This window comes from Episyrphus balteatus, chromosome 2 (genome assembly GCF_945859705.1).
Source record: "Episyrphus balteatus chromosome 2, idEpiBalt1.1, whole genome shotgun sequence".
In the NCBI taxonomy this organism is placed as follows: Eukaryota; Metazoa; Arthropoda; class Insecta; order Diptera; family Syrphidae; genus Episyrphus; species Episyrphus balteatus.
Window position 1 is genome coordinate 69,825,916 of NC_079135.1, and position 14,045 is coordinate 69,839,960.

Below are 14,045 nucleotides of genomic sequence, written 5' to 3' on the forward strand. Positions count from 1 at the left end.
TGTTTTTTCGGTTAATAGTATTTGAAAAAGTAGATTATTGATTTATTGATCATTTGAAACAAAATCAATTAATCAAATAATTGTTGTACATAATTTTCTCAATTTTTACCTGGTATCTTTTTGTTTCATAAGGGGAATAATTTATTAAACATAGATAAGTTTAAACAAACATCATATATCAATATCAGGAGCTTACATTTTTATTGATATCTATCAATTTTCACGTTAGTTTAAACTTTAAAGTAACTAACTGATGTGTTATCTAGATTTTGTCTTTGAACAACTTTGGAATTCCTCTATCGATTTCAAACAAATATGATAAGAAATGGTTCAAATCAAAATATCAATCAAACTAGGAAGAAAGTTGGAGATCTATAAGTTTTTTTTTTAACTAATTTCCACAGGAACCAAATTTAGAATTTTGAATTTACTTGGTTGTTTGCTTCATTCGCATCCTGTCGTATTGAATTCCAATGAAGATTCTCAAAATATTTTTTTCTAAGATTTCCACTTCTTCATGTATATGTCCTTGATGTTGTAAACCAATTTGGGAACCTGTAGTATGTAGGTGTTGATTGGGCTTATAAATTGCTTGTTAAGTAACAGCTTCAAAAATAGTTCAAAATTAGTTGTTTTTTTTTTCAAAATGGCTTTGGTATCCTGGTTGAAGCGCAACCGCTCGTTGAGTTTTCATCCTAAGTATTTCACATCTTTCTAGGCTATTAGCTGCCCTCCACGGTTGATTATGATGCTTCTGCTTAATGATGATTTTTTTTTGGATCTATTTTTGTTTGTTACAGAAATGTCTTACTTTCTTATTTAGGGTGACCAGCGCCAGAAATGTCACATGGTAATATAAACGATTAAACACCTTTCCAACACTAACCAATCATTTTTTGCTATCACTCAATCCCACAATCTGCTACGGGCTCTGAGTGCATACAAACCAAATTGGATCACATTCATTTTTTAGTATTTGATAAATTATAATTAAAAGTTAGAAAGATTTTTTGAAAACAAATCCATCAGAAAAGTGCAGTAATAACCCCTCGAAAACGAAGTGTCTTGTCATCTCTAAGAAGACGCTTGATTTAACATACTTTCCTACAGTGCTTTTAAATAATATTCCCGTGGAGTTTGTTCATTAGGCGAAAAACTTAGGAGTTTGTTTTAATCGGACTTTAACTTGGAATGACCATATAAATGCTGCAGTAGGGAAGGCGTATGGTGCTTTAAGAACATTATTCGTCACAAAAAAGTTTACGCCTATAGAAACCAGAAAGATGCTAGCCAAAACATTAGTAGTTTCAATCCTAACTTATGGATGTGAAGTTTATTGCAGTTTGGACTCCGTGTCTCTAAGTAAACTCAACGTTGTGTTCAACAATATTGCTCGTTACGTCTTTGGACTTCAAAGATATGACCATGTTTCCAACTACAGTAAAAGCTTGTATGGCATGAATTTCACCGATCTGTTGAATTTTAAAACACTGACCATGTTGTTTAAAATCATTCATTACAAGCAACCACCTGGGCTCTTCGACAATATTCGGTTTTTGTCATCAAATAGAACCAACCTTATCTCTATTCCTCGATTTACTTGTCTTACATCTGAGCGACAGTTCTTTATTGGCGCGGCTCGCGTTTGGAATTTGCTTCCACGCGAATTAAGAAGAACAGAAAATCTGAAAATATTTCAGACGAAGTCAAATAAGTACTTTACAACTTATTAAGTTGAACCAGTTTATGTTGCAAATCATTAAAATTGTACCTTTTTATGTTCTCAAATCATTAAAATTGATATGTGTAGTTAAAATTGCTTTTCCCTTTTCTTCTCCTCTTCTCTCTTCTCTCTTTTCTATTTTCTTCTCTCTCTCTCTCTTTCTATTTTTTCTTTTATTATTGCTTTTTTTCTAAATTTTAATTTTTTTTTTTTCAATAATAAGGTTAATTTAATTGTACAATTTTCCAATTTCAAGGCTTAATTAACTAAAAGATGTATAATCTTAATATTAAGTTGTATTTTAATTCAATAAATACAAAAATACAAATACAAATAAGAGTGCAATAATAAAAGTTCATAACAAGTTTCTCAATTTGCTCTTTTAAATGCAAAACTAATAGAAACGTTTCACCGTCAAATGTGACAAAAACATAAATCGTTTAAGGACAAAAGTCCTCTGGCTTCGAGGGTCTACCTACGTTAATCTTCAACCACGCAGGTGATGGTTTGAGAGATCATATGCAACAAATCACCAGTCGAGCTTGGGGGGAAAGAAGCATGTGCGATGACTGGGCCATCAACCTCATCAGCTTCACATGTATCATCTTCAACAACGGCGCACTTGTGACCCGTTTATGCAAAAGTGCTTGCAATACTCATTTTTCGGTGGGTCTTTAATGCAAGAGTTTTTAGTTCTTCACGTTTAAAGCTCGAGTAATCGAAAATAATTATTCAATTTGGGTTATTGGTGTGCCTCACAGATAGGCCAAAGTTGATAATTTTTTATGGAGTGCAAAGATAAAGACTGCAAGAAATAGAGATACCTATCAAAATTCCTTCAATGTTTCAAGGATTCGGCAGAAGGAAGACCATTTAAAATGCTTGCAACTTCATCGGATTCACTTATTTGTTTTTTAAGGCATGAAAGAAACAAAAAAAAAAAAAAGAAAGAACGATACTCTCCAGAATTGATTGATTGAGTTTATTACACATTACCCCGGACTTAGATCACAGTTTTCAAGAAAGCTTTTGTTTATATCTTTTTCTTTTTCCACTGTTTGGCTCGTAATATATCACTGAAATTCATTATAAATGTACTCTCGTATATCGAAAAATAAAAAAAAAAAAAAAAACACTTTTTTCCCCGCTGTTTCACTCGAATTGGATTTTTGACGATTGTATATTAAAATAACATTAGTTTTATCACACCCAATCTCTGAAACACTCTGTTACAATTTTTATAGCCTTAGAAAATTTCTTTAAGATGAAAATTGTTGAAAATAAAGATTATTCGTTTAGAAGATATTATTTTTGAAAGCAAAAAAGTCAAAACGGGCCACTGTGCGGCGATCTTATATTTTGCAAGAACAACAGAAGTATATTTCTGCATTGGAAAATGGACATAGCATTGTTTTGTTGTTTGCTTATGTTATTTCGGCAGGGTCGTAAAAAAAATTTGTTTAAAATCATAGTGATATGGCTCAAGATTCCGAATATTATACCTCTCCAGATTCATTTTCTAATCGGTTTCAAATATGTATTATAAAATACATTTTAGACTAAAGTCTTTTCTATAAGGAAGGACCAAAATTCTTTCGAACTCTTTAATGCAGAGTTTAAATAAATGTGCCAAAAGTAGGCAGAAAGAAATACAACACTTGCATCTAAACAGTGATGATGTGACGCAATATTTCATATATGAGGTGTTTGACAAATATATCGATATAAATATTTGGGCATCTGACGTCTTTTCGTTAAGCATTTGCATATTTCTAAGAATTATATATTCCTTATCTGTCTCAGTTCACCTTCAAAAGATGTTTAATGAAGGATTTCGTATTTCAATAATTTTCAATAAGCTCACCCAACGACGAGACTTGCTTTATTTTTGTATGTTTCTTTAAAACCTGACTGAAGTAACTACTGAAAAAAATTAGGTACTCTCAGTCTCAAGGAACCCTTTAGTACCAAACAAAAAGTTAAGTAAACATACTTAATCGTTTTGGGCAAAGCTTTGTCCACAGACTGAACAAATTGGCAGATAACAATGGAGGCATTTTTTTTTTTTGAAACTCAGAGCACTAAGTATGCTCTAAAGTCTAAAGTACTATTATAATTCGCAAGTTAAAAAATAAAATGCACTCAAATGTTTACTTTATATGGAAACGTTTGTAAGGCAAGTCCCATATGACTCCTATTGACTGTATTTTAAGTTCATTAACCGCATTTGACCTATTTTAACGTCAGGAAATTTATGTCAGTAGAGGGAAACGCCCGACCTACGTCAAATGGGAATAATTTTTCATTCTTTCCGCACACAATTTTATATACAAACCCAATACCCATGCTGTATCTCTGTACGCTTAAGTGTCTACATAATGTGACTACCACTTAAGCACGTTGTTCTAAAACACCACAAACCCACCCATCACACTGGCCTGGCCACCATCCCCTAACTAAGCTATGTCGTATATAAGTATAAATGCAATCCTTCATTGTTACCGGGTGACTTTGTTTTCATTTCCTCCCATTCCCCACTTTCATTCCCCCCCACCCCCCATTGCTTAATGGAAATTCATTGTTAAACACTACTGAAGGAAATGAAGAACTAAATACCCACCGACCGCGCACAAATACAACAGAGAAGGGTTCATATTAGATGTTGGTGGGGTTTGGAAAGATGAGAAAAAAAATGTCACAGCAAAAATAATAAAAGAATGAAAATGAAAGCTTAGGAAAATGAAAACAAAGAGCAAAATGTGAAAAGTTGGTGGAGAAACTCATTTTTTTTCTTTTTCTTTGTTTTCATTTTCTCATCCTTCTATACTATTCTTCAAGTATCGTCGTCGGTGCATTTTAAGATGAAGGAGACGGATAAACAAACACGTCACCTTTAAATGATAAAGAGGGTGGTTTGAATCTCTGATGATTGAGTGGTATCCAATGAGAATGTATTTTTATCGTTATTTAAATATTGTTTTCTTTGTATAAAAATGAAGAACTAGTTCAACATGGAAACGAAAATAAACGATAAAAATAACTAAAGGGTTAGAAACATGATTGAACTGCATTTCTTTCAAAAACAATAGAAGACTTGTTGAGATGCATCAAGTACAAGCTGGTCGAGGCTCTTTGTTAATAGAAATAAATATTCTAAAAGAAACAATGTTTTAAGTGCTTTTATGGGTTTTGTGTTTATTTATATAGTCAGTGGCAGTATTCAAATGGATGGGGCAGAGCAAAAAAAAAATGAATAAAGACAGCTAGTATGCTCTTTAGTTGGAATAATGCTTAAAATACCGATTCTTCTTTTCTTACATGAAATATTTTTGTCCTGCAATAGTCACAAAAATTTACAAGCAAAACTTTGGAAGTTGCAATTTTCTTTCTATACTTTAATAACTGTTTTTGGAACTAGAAAAAAAAACTTCTTTTTAAAAGTTATTGCAAAAAGTCGATACTTATAATTTTATGATGGATAGCATCAAGCTAGTCTTCGGGGTCTTTTATAACAAAAGATAACCTCTTTGTGCTCTCCTGGTTTCTTGATTTGAAAAGAAGCAATTATAGCTTAATTTTTTTTTTCAATTTAAAACTTAGTTTCAAAAAAAATTAATTGACCCGTTTGATTAATTGAAAAAAAAAAAAAAAAATTGTCTAAGATTTATTTTAGAAAATCAAAAAATGTGGTTCCTTCAACGTTTTTGAATAAAAAAAGTTTCGTTGATATCGGTTGAATCGTTTACGAGGAAGTCAAAAATAAGAACACGCTTATATAACAGGTAGGTTAGGTACCTTACCTTCCTTTTATAACGGTTCAAAAAATTGTTTTTTTTTTTCTTACTTTAAAATTACGACGAAGAAAAAATTAAATTGAAAAATAAAAAAAAAAACATACCCTAGCAAAAGTTGCATTGGATCCAAAAAAGTATTAAAAGAATTTTTATTAATTTTTAAAATGACAGCTAGGGGTCGCGCATTCGCACTGAAAATTGAAAAACAAAGAATAAAATAGGCTTATAGAACACATATTTTGCATTTTTTTAAAAAACCTCCATTTACCAGAATAAATAACATTTTTCAAAAAATTTTGTCAGCTTAAAACTTTATTTATATTTTTAATTTATTTTATATAATCCTTTTTAATATCAACTCTACACTAAAAAAAAAATAAAAATAGGTATATAATATAAAAATAGCAATAAGCGATGCCTATGGGTGAAAAAAAATTAAAAAATCATTTAATTAGTTTTTGCATTTTGAATTCCCAGAAAATTAAATTTCGCTCCGGCCTACAGTGCTGCCTTGATTAGCCTGATCAAGTTCGGAGGTAAATTAGGATTTTGTCTCCTATGCACCACTGCTAAAGCTAATAACCACCTGACAATATTATTCTATTTCTATTGCATTTAATACTTCATTTCGTCAGTTATGGAGTTCCTCGAAAATTCTATTGAGATATTTTGTCGGCATAGACTACGATAATCGCTTTTAACACTTTCAGTTTTTTAAATTTTTTCTCGTACGTTCTGAGGGTTTATTCCGTAATTTTTGAAACGATAATCGAGAAAACGATAATCGTTTAGATGATTGTTCACTATTTGATTTACGTAACTCTATCACTATCGCCTCATCAAATTTGTTTTCCACAACACAGTTTGAGAATCTTTAAAAATATTTGAAATGAAGCATTATTCAATATAATATCTTAAGCAGTTTATATGGACTTCAGTTTTTCAAACTTAATAACTCGTATCAGTCTGGTTACCTTTTACTCCTGCTGCCCTAGGTTCGTATCCCAAGTTGAAAATGTTAATTTTAAATTACTTTTTATTTTAACCCTCTGTCGGCGGACGGGTGCGAATTTGGCATGACAAAAATAAAAAGTGTTTTTATAAGGGTGAAAATGCATTTTTTGGAATTGTAAATACAATATTCGAATTCCTCGGAAAATTCTACATCAATTTCATAAGTGATTCTCTATAAAATAGTTAGACCGAAAAAAGTTCTAGCGACATGAAAAAATATAAACCAAATTCGCAAAAAAGAGGTGTTAAAATACTATAATAAAATCGACTTGTCAAAATAATAGCGTATTGTCAATTTTCTTACAATTTTTTTTAATGAAAAACCTTTAATTACAAAACTACGATGAAAACAAGAGGTCCTAAAGAAGATTCTTCAGGTTTTCCTTCCAAATTTCACTTAACTTAATCTTCTTCATCAGTGGCGTATCCAGAAAAAAATTTGGAGGGGGCTAGAAAATTTTTCAAACATTTTTTAGAGGGGTACGAAAAATTTTTCTCTCTATTTTATTCACCTTTGATCGAGAGTGAAGCGCTGTGCTGCGATACTGAAAGTGGTATAGTAGCATTTAACTGCTCTCGACGTCGACAGCTTCGTACTGCTGTCTCCTGTTTTTAAAGTTCTTGTTCCGCAATTCGACCGAAAGTGAATTGAAATCACTTTTAGATTTCACGTGAAATAAAATATCATATTCTTCATTTGGATCAATTTCAAAAACTTCGAAATTGCTTCGAACTGTCATAGCTGAAGGATCATCCTTTTTAATTTTGTTTCTGAAGTTAAATTATTACTGCTGGATGCAATTTTATCGGCAATTTTAATGAAAAAAAAAGAAGAATTCAAGAGAAAAAATAAGGAGACACAAATAAGTTATGATAATATTTTGTCTAAAAATTATAGATTCATTAAAAAAGGCACCAAATTTACAAACAGAAATAATGTGAATTGAATTCGATCAGAAAATCTAAATGAGTGAAAAATGCAGAAAGTGAAAGCCTAGAAACTAATTTTCCATTAAATTATTTTAGATGTTTAATTCGAAATATATATTTTTTCGTAATATGTTGCTTTTATAATCCGAATTCGAAGTCCAAACTGGCATTTGCTGAAAGAAACCATTAGTTACATATGTTGACCACTAAGATTTTGAGATATCAAATATTTCTATTTCCAATAGCTTTGAGAAGTATATAACACTGGTTAACAAAATCAAACTTTTTTTTTGTTGCCGAAACAAAAATATACTTTTCTGAAGGTTTTCAGTGTGCTGAACTCGAATCTGAAGTCAAAAAAAATTAATCAGCTCCCGTTTTTGAAATATTACCGTTAGAAAAGGCAGTACTTCGGACCTTATTCTTTTATATAAGGAACATTTTTTGAGCATATTTAGTAACGGTTTTCATAAGTACTATTTATCACCTTTTTAAATCTGTTTAAATCTTTCCGATATCTTTTTTACTGTCCGAGATATCCTAAGTTGTTTGGTATTTTTATAAATTTTATAACGCCATTATCTTCTTTATGATATATGAAGCCAAACCCACTTACTTCAGTTTGAGATATCTTGGGCAATATAAAAGATGTTGAAAAGATTTAAACAGGTGTCGAAAGATAGAAAACAGTTGTTATAGAAACCGTTACTAAATATGCTCAAACAATTTCCTTTATACAAAAGAAGAAGGTCCGAAGAATTCAAAAAAACGTATTTTTGCATTTTCTAACGGTAATATCTCAAAAACGGGAGCTGATTAGTTGTTTCTGACTTCGGATTCGAGTTCAGCACACCAAAAACCTTCAGAAAAGTATATTTTTGTTTCGGCAACAAAACCCTTGTAAACCAGTGTAATTTTTGAAAAAAGTGTTTATCGAGATTGCATAAGAACTTTTGCAAAATTACACGGTGATGATATTCGACGTACGTATTATATTAAAAAGTGATCTGAAGAATTTCGAATTGGACTTAAATCCGAAAAAAACCACCCAACCCCCAGCTACAGCTAAGGCTCTTACTCAAACAAACACAAATAGCCGTTTCAGAACTTGGAGGGGGCTCGAGCATGTGAGCTGCCTCTAAATCTATAAGATTTACGAACAAGTTTCAGTGAAGCATATACATTACAATGAAATTATGTAAAAAATAACATGATCTGGAAGGCTTGGGGGGGGCTTGAGCCCCCTGAGCCCCCCCCTCAATACGCCACTGTTCTTCATCTCAACAGTTTTTTTTTTCTTAAGATTTACTACCTATTTATTTGCCAATATGTAGTTAATATTGAAATTAATAATGCAATGGATTTTCATTTTTATCAATAAAACATGAATTTTATAATGTTTAATGGCAAAAGTTAAATGAGTGGCGGTCGGGCGACGAGAAAAAAAAAATAAAAACTAAAATGTCAACTCGATCAATTACATATTTTAAGATTATGCTATGCACGAACGTATTTTAGAAACGGTATTTTATAAAGAAATACATGTCAATCAGGTGTTTAGTAGTTGATAATTTGATTCGTTGGTGGACAAATAACCCAATGCAAGTTCTTCTGCATTCCGAAATTGGTGCAGTAGATTATTATTATTTTTAGTTATTTAAGTTGAATTGATTTATATGAAACCAGTGTGATTTCTCTCGTTCTCTCCTTTTTTTTTTTTGTTTTTGATCATTTTTCATATGAAAGTGTACTTGCAACTTCCGGATGAATTGTCTATGCAGATCCGTAGGCAACACGAACCAGTTTAAGCGACAGTGAGCTGAAGATTAAAAAGATTTTTTTTTATACAAACTACAAAAATTGATTTGGTTTTGTGTTATTTGTTTTAGAAGTAAGAAAACTATTTGGAAGCATTTACTCGTATAAATATGTATATGTATAGTATATATACCAATTTCCTAAGAAAAAAAATATTATATAATTACAAAAATATTTTATAAAATAAATTCAAATCCTGTCTATCCATCTGTTAATTTATCGTTTTATACACACAGCCGGTGATCATATTTTTTTGTCTCCACTAGCGATAAATCCAAAGCAAACGATAAAAAATTGTGATCTTCTGAATAACAAATTCGTGTTAAACCGCAACAAAACAAATTAAGAGACACTCTTTAGCGAAGCTTAAAGCTAGAGCTAATGGCAAATGTATGTATGTAGTTTTTTACAAAGTGAGAAAAAAAGAATTTAAGGAAGGAAAGACAATGCTTTCTTTTTATAATTTTTTTTTTTACATACATTAAAAGGCAATAATAAAGGATTTTTGGTATTGCAAGAAGAGACTTATATATATATTTATGTACAATTTGTCAAAATTCTGGGTTTCAAAATCCTGCTTTTTTACGAAAATTCTGTTTTTAATTACACTGGTCAACAAAATTAAACTTTTTTTTTGTTACAGAAACCAAGGTATACTTTTCTATAGGATTTTGGTGTGCTGAGCACGAATCCGAAGTCAAAAAAATTCTATCACATCAAGTTTTTGAGATAATCCCGTTAGAAAATCGAAAATGCCGCTTTTTAGCAGTTTTCGAGATTATTTCTTAGCTTTTGGTTATTTGTTTTAAATAAATTTGTAACGGTTTCTAATAGAGCTAAATCTTGTCTTTCTAAATCCGTTTGAATCTCTTAAAAATCTCTTTTCTTCGTTGAGAAATCTGAAGTTGAAATCAACGTGTTTGGTATATCTCATGTTTATTTACTTTTAATAGCGAATCTCGAAAAGTTCTTTGCCAATCGCTTTCAAATTTTGACACAACGTTCCATTTAGAATCTTGAAAGTTTTTATATTTGCGAAGGTGGTGAATCGTGGTGAGATACATCAAAGCGTGACCGTGTCAGATAGTTATACTAAATAATTACTAGTGAGAAAAACATAATTTTTTTCTTGTTAAAAACAAGATAAGAACTTACTGGAATGTCAATGAAACGTTGTGTCAAAATTTGAAAGCGATTATCAAAGAACTTTTCGAGATTTGCTATTAAAAGTAAATAAACATGAGATATACCAAACACGTTGATTTCAATTTCAGATTTCTCAAAGAAGAAAAGAGATTTTTAAGAGATTCAAACGGATTTAGAAAGACAAGATTTAGTTCTATTAGAAACCGTTACAAATTTATTTAAAACAAATAACCAAAAGCTAAGAAATAATCTCGAAAACTGCTTAAAAGCGGCATTTTAGATTTTCTAACGGGATTATCTCAAAAACGTGATGTGATAGAATTGTTCTGACTTTGGATTCGAGTTCAGCACCCAAAAAACCTATAGAAAAGTATATCTTGGTGTCTGTAACAAAAACCTTGTTGACCAGTGTTATTGGATAAATAAATTTTTAATTTATTTTTCGAAGATATTTAACATTAAAAACTTTTTCTCAATATTTTAGATTTTAATTGATTTGTCAAAAAATATAAATACATATATTAAATAAATTGACAAAGTTAAGTAATCAATTGAACACAACATTTTTCGAGTAGGATAATTTTACAAAATTCTGCAAACAATTAAAAAAAGCGAGCGCTTTTTAACATTTTCGAAACCCTTTTTTATTTTTTTGCAAAGCTTCTTTGAAAAGCAGAATCTTGAAAAAAATTTTAGAAAACACCTTAGGAGCTGTCAAGATATAGAAGAAATAGAAACCATTATAAACACTTGCTCTTCGAATGCCCAAACCTCCAAACAAATCGACTCCGTTAATTCGGACGCCCAAAAGTTCAGTACATTAGTTAGTCCTTGTGTTTCGAATTCGGGTAGAAAAATAACTATTTCCTGTAAAAAAAATGCAATAAAAGTCCAAAAACCTTAAAAATATTTTATATTTAAATTTAAATTTTAAATTTGTGATGAAGTAGTTTTTTGTGTTTTTTTTTTTTACACTGAATCTATCCTTTTGCAAATTTTGTTCACTATTTTTCATATTGGTCATTCAATACATAGAACATATAATGCCATTTCACATGCAAATACATTTATACTTGAAAAATTTCATTGCTTTCGTAATTAGTATCCAACAATTACATCACCAAGTGGATTGAAAAAAACAACCCTTTCATTTGAAAAAAAAAATCGATATTTTCCTTATCACACAAACTAAATTTTCCTTGACTGCTGTTTTTTTCCTTTTTCAACATTATCCATAAAATTGAACTTTAAAGTTATTTATAGTCAATGTCCACAAAAACAAAATTACCTAGACAAGCCATAAAAAAAAGTACCATTAAGCTGCTTCCTACGAACATGGCTCTAAGACGAATACCATTGATTGTTCATGGACTTGGTACAATGTTCCAATATAAGCAAAAAAAAAGCACTTTATTCAATGCAGCTGACTGCCATGGCCATGGAGCTGTTGTTAACGTAAAGTACAAACACCAAACAGCCTAACCAAACAACCGGAATGGTTACTTTCGATTTCATTATTTGATGCAGTCTTTTAATTTAATTTTTGAACTTGAGGCACTGGTTTTTTTTATTTGTCTATCTTATTAGTAGTGGATTTAATATAGTTAGCAACCAACATGGACACACAATCTAGGGCGGTCAAATTTTAGAGACGGTAAAATATAATTTGGTTGATGAAGTTTAAGTTTTTTTTGTAAAAATTGTGATAATTTAGAAATTTATAGATTTTTGATTTTCTGTTTTTTGAAGGACTTTGAAAAAGTTGTAAATAATGTTCAATTTAAATTTTTTGTGACTTATGATAGCGTTTCTGGAAAGACAAAAAATAGTTAATCCGCTCCTGAATTTCAAAAAAATAATCCTGCGTTTTATTGAATGCGGATTTCCAAGTAAAAAAAAAGAAGCTTAATCAGTCGTTTTGCTAAAAAAAAAAACAAACGTGACATTGAAATAACTTTACAAATACGATAAAGTTTGGCGGCTTGATGGTTAATAATAGGAGTTCAACATCGATAAGAGTAGTAATGATTTGTTTTATTAACATTAAACGTATGTTGAAGCAATTGATAAAGAAATTTTGAAAATCACAAAAATAAATTATTGACGACGATTCATAGTTTTTGAAAAATTTGCATTTCCTTATTATGCAATTGAGTAATGGAGTCATCAGTTGCAACCACAAACCAATTAAAGCTACTTTAAGGATGGAAGAAATCAAGTTATAATTTACTCTTATTTGCTACTTGTATCAATGTATTTATAGACACTAATTAATGCTCCCCCATAACGAGTTTTAGTACTTCATTTCATTGATAAATTTAAGATAAAATGTTCAATTGATTATGACAATCTTTTAATGTGGAGTTGATAGGAACATGTTATCGGCAGCATGTTGTTGTTTACAAAAATTGTAGGAAAATTTTTGAGCCATTCATTAGGATTTTCGCATGAAAAAAGCAAAATAAAACGATTAGGTATGAAAACATTTACTTCACCTGCTACATTGTCATTGAGTTTCTAGAGTGTCAAAAAAAGGCTTAAGTTAATTTTTTGCGCTGAAGGTTGAATTAGTTTTTTTTTTTTTTTTGCAGATCTTGAGAATTTAGCCTGAAACCTGTCTGAGGTGAAATGTCAAAATTGTGCTCGAGAACTTCAATAATAGCTGGAGAATAAGCAAAATATCTTGTATATTCGGTACATTTTCATCGAAAATACATCAACAACTTTAAAAGTCACTGATAGTTAATGAAGCTTACATGGCTTGAAGAGAAACAGGCCCCTGGTGTAGTTCTTTAAGGTGGCTAACTTTTTGTTTTTTGAAGTTCTATTCAGAGTTTGAAAATATAGATTTATTTCTTGTTCTTTGTTTGTTGTATTGGAAAGCTGTCTTTTTTTTTGCAAAAACAAATTGTTTATTATACACAATGATCGTGAACAAGTTGGAGGTTGACTTAAAATTAATACAAAAACTAAATCAGGCTTTTTTGCTGAATGTCTCAGAAATTATAATCAGTTTTTACAAAAATCGAATTAGAATTTTTTTCGAGATATCCCCCTAAACGTATTTTTTTTTTTTCGTGAAAAATTAATTTTAAAGCCTAGTACCTACGCTGCTGATGCGAAACGAAATTTTTCGTCGGTCTCCACCAGCACAATAAAATGCTTGCGAAATCTCGAAGGAAAATATTCACAAATTTCAAAACATAAATTGAATCATTTATTTGCAAAACATGATAAGTATATGATTTTTAATTTTTTAGGAGAAGAAAAAAACGTTCTATTTTCTTTTGATATGCGTAGCAAAATTTATAAAAAATATATTCTGTAGAACTCTTGCCTAGCTACAAAATACCGTTTCGTTTTTAATTTTTGGAGCGATAGTTCAAAAGATAAAAAATAAAAACGCTTTTGGACTTATCATACTTTGAAAATAAACGGATGTGAAATTAGTTTAAAAATGGATATACAATTTTGCTTTTAGCCCCAGTCTATCAAACAATTGTATTTCAGATTAAAATACAATGTCTGGACTACTTATTTAACTTTAAAGTAGCTTTAAACTTAAGATTTTCAATCATTAGTCGAATATAGCATTTACACAAAAAGAAGTTGTTGTTTGA

The 14,045-nt window shown here is 30.3% G+C and overlaps 1 protein-coding gene across 3 annotated transcripts in view; it reads left to right on the forward strand.

The window, feature by feature from the left end:
* The window catches only part of LOC129911528 (flotillin-2), a 269,812-nt gene that overhangs the window by 136,501 nt on the left and 119,266 nt on the right, over positions 1 to 14,045 (forward strand). The gene's annotated exons all lie outside the window — the stretch shown is intronic.